We start from the raw sequence: 12774 nt of genomic DNA, 5'->3' as shown, positions 1-12774 counted from the left end.
ATAAGGATCCCAGTTCAAGGCCCCGGCTCCCTACCTGCAGGGGGGACGTCTCACAGGTGGTAAAGCAGGTCTGCACCTATCTGACTTTCTCTCCCCCTCTCTAGCTCCCCCTCCTCTCTCGATTTCTCTCTGTCCTATCCAACAACAAGAACAGCAACAGCAACAACAATAATAACAACAACAACAAGGGAGGGAAATTGGCCTCCAGGAGCAGTGGATTCATAGTGCAGGCACTGAGCCCCAAGCAATAACCCTGGAGGAAAAAAGAAAAAAAAAAAAAGGAAAGAAAAGAAAAAGAAAAAGAAAACTAAGCTAATGTAGAATTGATTATATCAAGAACACAGTTGATCTTGTGCAAGTCTTGACTTAGAGACCTGAAAGCATATTTCATGCTAACTAAAGCTTTCTTTGGGGAATGCCAAGGCTTCTAGCTGCCAAGAAATCTTTACAGTTAGCCTAGAACCTGTCTCCTCTGTCAAGGTATCCAATTTATTATACTGAGAGAATTATTTCTACTGATCCCAGTAAGACAGCTAAGTGACTATCACTCTTTGGCTTCTTAAGTGAATGTGTCCTAATTGCTCATTTGTGATAGATGTCATTATTTAAAACATATCTCATGATGTTTAATCATGGTCAATTAAAGGTACTTGCATATTTTCATCATGCATTTAATGGTTCAAACTCACTTTGAGGCATTAATAAAAGTCTATTACTGTTCACTTAACCTTTAGGAACTTCACAGATAACTAACCCACCTGTCACCAAGATTTGCATTCCTGCATTAGTAATTTCCCAGGGAAATCATTTCATAGTCTACTAAAAGGCCCTTTCTTATTCATCTCTTCTGTGTTTATCATCCATTCAAAATTTATAAGGTGCTTAAGTTTGTTTGTAGACACTAAATTTCCTGCTTCCCTCTCACTCTTGTCAAACATAATGAGTTTCTCCTTCACCTAAGAGTTACCTTTGAAATTAAGGTAGGCTCTTATTACTTGTTCCTGAAGTATATCTCCAAATTAAAAAAAAGGAAAAAGAAAAAGAAAAAAAAGAATGGAAAAGTTATTCTTTAGTGTAACATGAATAGTTAGTCCCATTCTACTCCCTATTAAAAGACTGAGGCACATTTACTTCACAGCTGAGCAGATTAATTTTTCAACATTGTGCCTGCCAACATGCCTATGGAATCACCTAGAAGGGACCAAATGAACCCAGATTGTCATTACTTTGATCATAACTTTATTTCTCCTTTCTTTAGAAAAATAGGGGTTTTTTTATCATTAGGGTTTAACATACTGCATTGTAGTTTATCCTTTAATGAACTATTTGAATTGTTTAAATTAGGTGTCACTTAAATTTATTTTATTATACCATCAATGGCTTATTAAATTATTTCTAATATGAAAAAAAAAAAAAAAAGATTGAGTCAGGTTGTCCTAGTTTAAACTCTTTTTTGCTGAAGACTTCTAGTAGGGGGCATTCCCAAAATCCTTAAGTACAGATAAAAAAGAGGATAAAGAAACTCAGACAGCTTCTACCTACATTAGACTCACATCTGGGAACTAGAGCTGGAACAAAGCAATAACCAGCACATTCATTGTAATAGTGAGCAGGTTCCAACCATGAAACCCCACACTATACTTACTGAAACTAAAGTTTGTCTATTAAAAGTCTCAGAGAGGTACTTCAACTTCCATAATAAGACTCTCAGGACTAAACCTTGTCTCCCATATCTGGTGACCATACTGGCAGAAAAAAAAAACAAAAAACATTTGCAGTACTTTGTCAGTAATTATATACACACACACACACACACACACACACACACACACATATATATATATGATTTTTTTTACTTAGGTCCAGCACCTCATCTTTAAGAGAAAAAGCCAAATTTTAGATGTGAAATAAAGCTGCCCATATGAAGCCCAGTTTCCTCAAATTGGCAGGATTATGGGAGATCAGCTACACTCAGAACAGCCTTCCTAGCCCTGTTCATCAGAAAGTCAGACTCTCACTGACTAGAGGGAAATGTTTATTGGAGATTGATGAACACATAGTTTCCAGATCTCTGTAATTGCTTAACTTTGCCATTACACTAGAATGAGATCATTCAATGAAGATAATTAAATTTGATAGTCCTAGGATACACCATTATTTAAATATTCCTTGGTGTGGTTACTCTTTTCCCAACAAGGTTAAGGTTGAAAGGTCAAAGAACTAACATTTACAAGTTACTTCTCTGCGGGCAGAAGAGAGTACGTAATGGTTATGTAAAAGACTGTCATGCCAGGGGCTGGGTGGCAATGCATATGTGGTTAAGCACATATGTGACCATAAGGTAGAGTTGAGCAGTGCTCTGGTAAAAAGAAGAGAGGAGAGGACAGTTAGCAATAATCTAGGTTAATTACAAATCAGGCTAAATAAAGTCAAGATGATGCCAAGTGAAACCAACTGACTAAACTCTCAAAAATGGACTAAGTCATTCCCTTTCTTCTCCTCCTGTTACATTTCTACTCATAAGAGCTACAAATATAAATGTAAGTTTCAGAATTATTCAGGTATTTCTGAGCAGAGAGTCATAGTATCAATGTCACTGCCTAGGATACCAGTGGTAGCCAAAGGTCTACAACAAGATGGTCCATTTGTTAAAACTTGCTGCTACACAGCGAGCACGATGCTTCTTTCATCTGCTTCTGGTGCTAAAAGCTATACTTGCCTGTCGTATGCTTTACATTGGTTTGTTCTAGCCCTCCCCCGCCAAGAGAATTAGATCAGTCCAGTTAATTTCGCGGCCGCTTGGCCCCGCCCCGAGGAACCCCGCCAGAGTTGCTGAGTTCCTGAGTTCCAGAGTAAGGGAGAGTGCTTGTGCCGCCGCAAAGAGACAGCAGAGTTCTGTTTGGTGATTAGTTTGTCTTAGTTTATGAATCGTTGTTCCTGAATAAAGAAATACAGCTTCCCTGCCCAGCCGTTGTCTCCACGTCTCTGTTACCCACCCGTGAAGCTAGCCCCGCCCGGCAAGAGCCTATGAATTTTAACAACACTTGCCTTTCCTATCTATATCAGCTTTTGCAAGCAAATGTTTTTGTAGAACTTGTCTAGAAGAAATCGTTGATGACCCACAGTTTCTAATTGAGTCCACCTGGCTACAGTGTCCACCAGCAAGTGGACCAGCAGCGGCTACTTTACTCCACAATGAGACAGAAAATTATCTTGTTCACTTAAGGTCAGTGTCCTCTCCCTTTATTCTCCCTCTTATTTCTTCTGCCTTACCCTCTCAACACATTACTCTAAAGGTATTGACTTCAACTTTAAGCCAGCTGCCCCTTGCACTGATGCCTCCTTGCTCTCCAGGCTCCCAGCCTAACGTGCCTTCAGATTCACAGGTCTGCCAAACTACCAGTCTGTGACTTCCACTACAAGTTCCTGCTTGGTGCCAGCTAACAATAGTGGGAAGATTCAAAAGACATGGGTTGTGTCTTTTCTGTTTCTGGATTAGCTATATCTTTGTCAGAAAGATATCATCTTAGGAAAGCATATGATTTCAAATGCCTTCATGAGTCTTGGACCTCATCTCTGCCCTACAATCAGCCTCAACTGTAGCATTTTAGATGATCATTTGGATGGAGATATTCTGCCAATCTTCCACTGGCAATGAACACCTAGGAAACATGATCATAGATGTATTTACAATTGTGAGCTTGATGCTATCCTATAAGAAAGCCAGTTTCCTGGGGCCCAATTCGGGGAGTCCTGAGATTCCCAAACTGACATGATGGAACTAGACCTTGAATAAATCCCTCTCTCCATTGTTACTGGTCATCTCTATCAGGAACAACACAATAGACCCCTTTGTGGGCCCCCATAGGACCTTGCCCTCAACTTGGAATCAGCAACGGTAGAGAATATTCCATCCTCCAAAGGGGAGATGGACAACATGCTCTATGCTACATCTGAGAAAGATGGGTCCTGATATTGGGGCAACTTGGAACATTCCTACTTATGACCATAGAATGTGAGCTCAGATCCACAGGGATACAGAAATCACATAGGCTCCTAAGCTGAATATAGGCCCCAGATCACATCAAATCAATGGGGTTTACAGTCAACAATATTCATACACCTTTCCCATATTTGGGAGCTACTCTCTTCCCTGATCCAGCTTTCTGGTCCTTTTATCAGCCATCTCCCCAGACGATAACTTGGATCCACCTGCATATCAGATTTCAGGCTCGGGGAAAAAAACACAAAAAGAAAAACAAACAACAACAACAACAAAACACTAGTATAGCCACAGGCCATTTGGAATAGAACTAAAATATGTCTACTAACTATCTACAAAACGGAGAACTCCCCCCCAACTCTTCATCTGCACTATTCCAGACTTTAGGTTCATAATTAGGCAACAATTTGTTTGGCTTTATATGTTAACACTCTTTTCAGCCACCAGGTTCCAGATGCTAGCATGGTGCCAACCAGACTTCCCTGGACAGATAACCCTATCAATGTGCCTTGGAGCTCCGATTCCCCAGAACCCAGCCCCACTGGGGAAAGAGAGAGTCAGGCTGGGAGTATGGATTGACCAGTCAACATCCATGTTCAGAGGGGAAGTAATCACAGAAGCCAGACCTTCCACCTTCTGCATCCCATAATGACCCTGGGTCCATACTCCCAGAGGGATAAAGAATAGGAAAGCTATTAAGGGAGGGGATGGGATACGGAGATCTGGTGGTAGGAATTGTGTGGAGCTGTACCCCTGTTACCCTATGGTTTTGTCAGTGTTTCCTTTTTAAAAATAAGATAAAATTAAAAAAATAGAAAGTCAGTTTCTCCACTCTGGGAATGTTGAGAATCACTAGCTGCATTGATACAATTATTCTTCAATTTAAATGCTATTAATTTTTATCCCTCTGTTTTATCTATGACTTTATTTCTACATGGATAGGATATGAAAATTTATCAATTCAGATGTAATTCCAGTAAGTTTTGGATAAATCCCACATTATAGCTGCCAAATCTGGCTCATTTTCCAAAAGGATCAAATGCTTTTTTTTTTCTCCAGCAAAATTAGATTTTGTTCATTTTGGTGTGTGAGTGCATGGGAAGAGTGGGTGTTGCAAGTGGATGCTACTTTCAAAATAGGAAACATGTAAGCATAACTCATAGAACTGAGGAAGTATCCCTCTCACTGAATAAGTGAATTGTAAGCAGATAATTCCTGCTGAGGCTGTTTCATGTGAATAAAGACAGAATCTCCCAATAGCAACCTGCTCAACTTATTGAGGAGGAGATAGAACACTTACCCCCAATAATTCTTCTCAGGTTGTCTTGGCTCTCTCACCTGGTGTCATAGTATATCTTTATTCTGAGCATTAAACACAAGTCAAGTGTCATTCTTTACATTTCTAGAACCTAACAACACTTTCAAGAGTCTAGCTCAGGGCTGTGGTGAAGGTGAGGAGGGGGTGCGGGGAGCATCTAGCCTATGGGCCATACATGAACCACAAAATCATTTTGTCTGGCCCTGTCGAGGCAACCACATACAGGGCTGGGAATTCAATCAATGCTAATTTTTAAGCTGATACTTTTGTATGGCCTGCAAATGACACGATACATATCCAAATGGCACTTGGCAGAAGAAAAATTTTCCCCTACCCAACAATTAAACTCCAGGCCCAGATAGTTTTACCAGTGAACTCTATAAAACCTTTAAGGAGGAGCTTGAGTACTTGTACTCCTCAAGCTTTTCCAACATACCAAAGACAATGGAACACTCCCTAGAACCTTCTATGAAGCCCACACTACCCTGATACCAAAATCAGACAGAGAAGCCATGACAAAAAGAGAAAACAACAGACCAAAATCCCTAGTGAGTGACATACTAAGATATTAAAAAGAAAAGACTAGCCAGCCAGATCCAACAATACGTTAAGAAGAGCATGGACCATGACCAAGAAGGTTTTATCACAGAGATGCAAGGCTGGTTCAGTGTGTATTATAAATCAATATATGTGATCCACCCCATCAATCACAGGAAACCCAAAAGTCACATGACTATTTCAATAGATGCAAAGAATTCTTTTAACAAGATACAGCATCCTTTCATGATCAACTCACTTTTTAAAAATGGGGAGGAAGGGAAATTCCTCAAAGGAGTTTAACTGATGTACAGAAAATGGACAGCAAACATCATACTCAATGGTTGGAAACTGAAAACTTTCCTCTCTGTTTAGGTAGATGATAAGACTACACATTGTTACCACTACAATTCAGAGTCTTGAAAGTCTTAGCCATAGTAACCAAGCAAGAGAATCAAAAGCATAGAGACAAGACTAGAAGAAGTTCAACTGTCTCTATTTGCATGGGATATTACTGTATAAATAGAAAATCCCAAAGAATCTAGTAGAAGTCTCCTGGAAATTACTGAACAATATATTAAATTGAAGCTAAAAAGTCAATATGGAAAAATCAGTAGCATTCCTCTATGCAAACACTAAATTAGAAGACAAAGGTATCCAGAAATAAATCCCTTTAACTATAATAGTAAGAATAAGAAAATATTTAAGAATAAGGTTAACAAAGTAAAAGACTTGTCCACCAAAAATGATGAGTCACTCTTTAATAAAATAAAAAGATATACTACGAAATTAAAAGATAAGCTAGACTCATAGATTGGAAGAATTAACATCATCAAAATAAAAATTCTATGCAGAGCCATACACAGATTTAATCCCCATAAAGTTACCACAAAATTTAAAAAGAGAGAACAAAAGTTACAAAAAAAAAAAAAATCTGGAACCAGAAAATAGGAAGAATTGCCAAAGCAATCTTAATAAAAAAAAAAAAAAATAAGACAAGAGACATCATACTTCCTGACTTTGAACTATACTACAGAGCTATTGTAGTCAAAACCTCCCAGTACTGAAATCAAATAGACACACAGACCAGTGGAATAGAACTGAGTGCCCAGAAAAGACCCCACAAATATAGACAACTAAATTTTGACAAGGGAGTCTAAAAACATTTAAACAGAGGAAGGAGAATCTTTTTAAAAGGAGATGTTAGGAAAAATTGAATTTAAATATGCCAATAAGTGAAATTGAACCACCATATATCACTATGAACAAAGGTAAACTCCAAATGGATCAAAAGCATAGACTCTGGATTAGATACTATCAAATACATAGAAGAAAATATTGGCAGAACACTGCAAGATCTATGCTTCAGAAATGTCTTCAGAAACTTGAGTCCAACAGCAAAGAAAAATAAAAATAAACCAATGAGACTACATCAAACTGAAAAGCTTCTGCACTGTAAAAGCTACCATCATTCAGAAACAAAGACACCTTATAGAATGGGAGATTTTTACACAACATACTTCAAATTAAAAACTAATAAGCAAAAAAAAAAAAAAAAGAGAGAGAGAGAGAGAGAAAGAACTCAGTAAACTCAACACCAGAACAAACAAACAAACCAAAAACATTATAGAGTGAGGACACAGAAAGAAACTTCAACAAAGAAATGGTCCAGAGAGCCAACAGACACACAAGAAAGTTCTCAAAATCACTGATTATAAGAGAAATGCAAATAAAGACAACAATAAGATACCACTTTACAGCTGTGAGAGTGTCATACACTAGAAAGGTCAGAAACAACAAATGCTAGAGAGGATGAGAAGAAAAAGGAACACTTCGAAACTACTAGTGGTAGGTTAAATTGGTTCAGTGCTTATGAACACAGTCAGGACATATCTCAGAACACTAGAAATGGACCTACCTAACTGTTTCTGTTCTGGGAAATTTATCCAAATGAAACAAAACTATCTATCAGAAGAAATCTATATACACCTATGTTATGGCAGCACAATTTGTAATAGTCAAAACTTGGAAGCAATGCAGACATACAATGATAGATGGAAGAAGAAGAATAGTGAAATAGACACGATAGAATAGTACTCAGCTGTTATAATTGATGGAGTCATCTCATCTGCATGATCTTGGATAGAGCTCAAATACATCATGTTAAATGATGTAAGGGGAGGATAAATATCAAAGGATCTCACTTGTAGGTAAACATAAGGACAGAGGGAAATCACAAAGCAAAACTCGGAGTGGGTGTGGTGTATTGTGTCACAGCAAAGAAGTCTAGGAAAAGGGGGGTGGAGGGAAACGAAGTTTTGTTGCATGGTGCATGGGGAAATGAGAAATTGTACCCATGTGTTAACAACTCCACTCTAAACTATTAACAACCTAATACAATTTAAAATAAAAGAACCTCCAGGGAAAAAAAGAAAAAGAAAAGCCTCACCCCCCCCCCGTCTAGTTTCTTATTTTTCCAACAGCTGTTCATTGATTGTGGTTCCACTGTTACCAAATCCAGTAGAAAATGATTTATGATGGCATTAGTCTCAACATAATCACTGACTTAATGAACTTTAATGCCTAATAAACCACCTTCTTAAATGGCAGATTCTGTCTTAGTAGGTTAGATTTGGGAACTAGCCAAATTCCCAAGGAACACTACAATAGACAGGAAGATCATATGTAAACATGAGCAGATTAAAAATCCTACCTAAATCTTCAGAATAGAATATATTCTGCCTTACATGGACTTTCCAACTAGAAGGCAAGGTAACTGAGAATGTTTTTTACCTACTTAGATGCCAAACAGAACTACTGTTTCTACTATTACCATGGAAATCCACAGTGTGAAACTAGTGTTCTCACAACAGTGGAATGTCTGCAAAGAGCTCAGTCGTATTAATCCGTGCTTTAAAGCTGAGTAGATAAGGCTCTCTGATCTCATTCAAGGATGGCTACAACTGAAATAAAGCCAATATCTACTCTCTTGGTTTAATGAACAACCTGATAGTTTCAATCATAAATCAAACAGGCAGGAGTCTTCTCAAGGTATGATGCCTATCACTAACAACTGCTGTGCAGTGAAACCAGTAAATCACTCCTTATTGACTCTTGATGTCCTGTTTGTCACTTTCTCAAGTACCTTGAACATCTTCCAGATCTAAAAGAAGCAACTTGAGGAGTGTTGTTCTTCCATTAGAATTTAACTAAATAAACTTCCCAGCTTCTTCCAACAAATCTCATCTGCTATATTGTTAACTTTAGGTTCCTGACTATTAAACTTTTTTTTCCCTACTTTATATCTTAATGCTTTTCAGCCACCAAATTGTAGACACTATCATGACACCAACCTGACATCCCCTGGCAGACAACCTCACTAATGTGCCCTGGAACCTCAGCTCTCCAGAGCCCTACCCCAGTAGGGAAAGATAGAAATAGGCTGGGGGTATGGATTCACCTGCCAACACCCATATCCAGCAGAGAAGCAATTACAGAAGCCAGACTCACTACATTCTGCACCCCATAAAGATCGTTGGTCCAACAACAACAATAAAGCAACAAGGGCAATAAAAGGGAATACATAAATAAATAATTTTTAAAAATAAAATATCTTTGGCCCATTCTCCTAGAGGGATAAAAAATAGGGAAACTTCCAATGGAGGGGATGGGATATTGAAGTCTGGTGGTGGGAACTGTATGGAATTGCACCCCTCTTATCCCACAATCTTATTGATCGTTATTAAATCACTAAAAAAAAAAAAGAGAAAGAAAGGAAAAAGAAAAAGAAAAATAAATTCAAACCAATCACAAGAAAATATGTTTTAAATTCTTAATATGGCCCTAACAATTTTGACATTAATTTATCATATATATTTTACTATGAGTCAGAACTATCCTTACAAATCTTACAAACTTTATACCAGTGATTATTTACAATAGACCTCAAGAAGACAAAACTGTCTAAATTTCAGAGTGAGGACAAGTGAGGAGATGGAGACATCAAATAATTTGTTTACGTTTGGGTATTTTGTATATGACAGCAGACAACTTGAGTTTGAGGTCAGTTCTGCTCACCCTATAGCTAGCATTCTGTATTAGTACACCATGCAGTTTCTCTAAAGCTTTAGTCATTCTGGAAGAAAATGTGCAATTCACATTGCCTCCAATCACCTGGGAGACCCAAATGTGTTACATCCTTGCAGAGAAAATAAAGCCAAATGCTTTTACTTCGCTCAAACCATACATTCAAATATATAGAGATTAGAGGTGAGCTTTGCCCCTACAATAGACTTAACTCTAGAAAATTTGAAGGAAATTTATATTTTTCTCTTGACCTGGGGCACAGAGGTACATTTGCAGATCAATTTTGAGGATCTCTCCTGCTATGTGTTAGTTTCTATAAATATTTCATCAAAGAAAATTATTTTGGTACTAGTTAATTCCCATCTAAAATCAATCACTATTAAGATTATTTATCATACTATGTAGCTAGAAGTTAAGACTATGCCAAAACCTCCAACTTTCTTAATAACAAAATACAAACTTCTGTTCTTTTTTAATATCTTCTAAAACATTCAAGGCAATGTATACAACAGGCAACTAATAAAACCTTCCTGTGTTCAATTTTTGAGTGAATGAATATGGTCTTTGCATGTGTATATAGATTATGGGCAATATTATAAGAAATCACATAAATTTCAGAATGATTTTTGCTCTCAATTTTGCATTGTATGTAAAGTGCAAGATGAAAGTTCATTTTAGAATTTGTAGTATATGTTAGGATATATAATAGAGACTATTATATAATATATTACACCTCCTATATACAGTCTATGACAAGACTGAGCAGGTCAGACAGTGTGTCTTATCTGTCTGGCATAGTAAAGCAAAAGAGGGGAAAGTGATAACGAAAAGCAATTTACTAGTTTTGATTTAAATAGCTTTGTAAAAATTATGTTCAGAATATATCCTATACATACCCATAGCCTAATGAGTCTTGTATGTTTTAAAATTTTTTTGTATGTTTTAAAAATTTTTTTAAATGATTCAAGTTCAAGTTCAAGTTCAGAACAATGGCCATCTGGAAAGTCTTTAAGATATATTATCCAAATTGACTGTGCAGGCATCAGGGATCCTTTTCAATTTCTATATATCAACTCATTCTTCACCTCATCTTCTCTCACCCTCCCTTCCCCCATCCTTGGCATTCTCACCTCTTTGCCCTAATTCAATACAAGAGCATTTTCATTGGTGGATTTGGATCATATGTCTAAAGACAATAACGTGATAAAGACAATAATGTGTTTTTAATAATAATTTCTCAAGCTATTTCTTTGTTTTTAAGAGAAAATCAATGACAAAATTTTAGTTGGCATTCAATTACGTCTACTTATGTTACTGCATAGTCTTAGTCTATTTAGAAAGAACAAAATACATTTGGATTTTATTATAAATCTGAAAGTCAACATTTTGAGTTAAAAGGTCATTTCTACTGCTAGCTCCTACTACTATTTACCAACTTTATTTAGTCATTCCTTGATCAAGGAGGTAGATCATATTCTTAAAAACTAGGTAATGCAAGATAAATAATAAACAATGGATCGAAAATATTACAGTCTAACCTTAATTTTCTATCCCATGTTTCCAGATTTCTCCTGAATCCTAACATGATAGCTCCTCTTTCTCTCTGGATTTTAACCACTGGGTTTCTGAGTGCCCTTCCTAGCCAGTAATGAGGAACTGGAGAATGGGGAGTGTCTACTGAAAGTGTCAAAATCTGGCTCACATACAAGCCTGCCAGCACACAAAATATAGTCTTCATATATTTTTTCAGTCTCAAGCAAAATTAAATTGAATTTGTAGACGTGTCTTGGGTCTACACAAAGCTTTCTCAAATTATTGGCACCCTCTAGGACATGGGCAATTACTCACCTATACAGGGTTATATTCAAGTCCGTGCTCAAGGACTCATTTTTCCACCCTCTAATCTACCCAAAGGACCACCTCTCTCTCTCTCTCTCTCTCTCTCTCTCTCTCTCTCTCCCTCTCTCCATTGAGATGACATGCTAGTTCACATACACGCAAGTTCATACATGGCTAGGTGTGGCACACCTTCACAGACTTCCATACGATGCCGGTGTTCGATTCCATCTTCTAGACACATCAACACAGACCTGAGCAACCCTTTCTACATCGTCCCTGCAATGTCTACTTTCATAATAATTCCCTCAAAAAGAAAACAATGAAGGAAAAATGCCTGCAATTCACTTCCCTTGGACCTTTTAGAAACAGTAATTTTCCCTTCACCGTTATTTTCCTGTTTAAAGTACATCCACCCCAAGTCATTAGAGTATGACTTTAGCTTATCTTAACTACCTTTTTCAGCTAACGTCACCTATGTTGTACCCACTCTGTGATACAACACACATCCCCAAGGCAATTTATTCTGTTTAACCCCACCACCACCACCTACTTCCCTTGCCTGAATTTTACCCTACTGTAGACACCATTAAGCTCACCGCTTCCCACACAAAGGCCTCCACGTCATCCTCAACTACTTTGCCTTTGGTGCAATCAGTTGACAAGCTCTCCTACTTTTTAAAATGTTTTTCAATCAAAGTGTCATTCAACTCTGACTACTGGTGGCACTAAGGATTGAACGTGGGACCTCTCAAAAGGAAGTCCTGTGTTATGGCTACAACATCTCTTTGTCTTCTTCACAGATTTTAAGCCTGTGTTCTTATACCTACTCCTGTTCTCATCCTTTAATTTACAATTTAAAAATTGTAATTTGATTGTAAAGTCAACTAATTGTTCTCCCTACTTGAACAATTCAATTTTGAACTCCACTTAGGGAAACCTAACCTCTTTAGTAAGACTGGTCTTATTAAAAATCATAAACCTCTCTCTCCTG

This window comes from Erinaceus europaeus, chromosome 4 (genome assembly GCF_950295315.1).
Source record: "Erinaceus europaeus chromosome 4, mEriEur2.1, whole genome shotgun sequence".
Classification (NCBI taxonomy): domain Eukaryota; kingdom Metazoa; phylum Chordata; class Mammalia; order Eulipotyphla; family Erinaceidae; genus Erinaceus; species Erinaceus europaeus.
Note: the sequence above shows the minus strand (reverse complement) of the source record.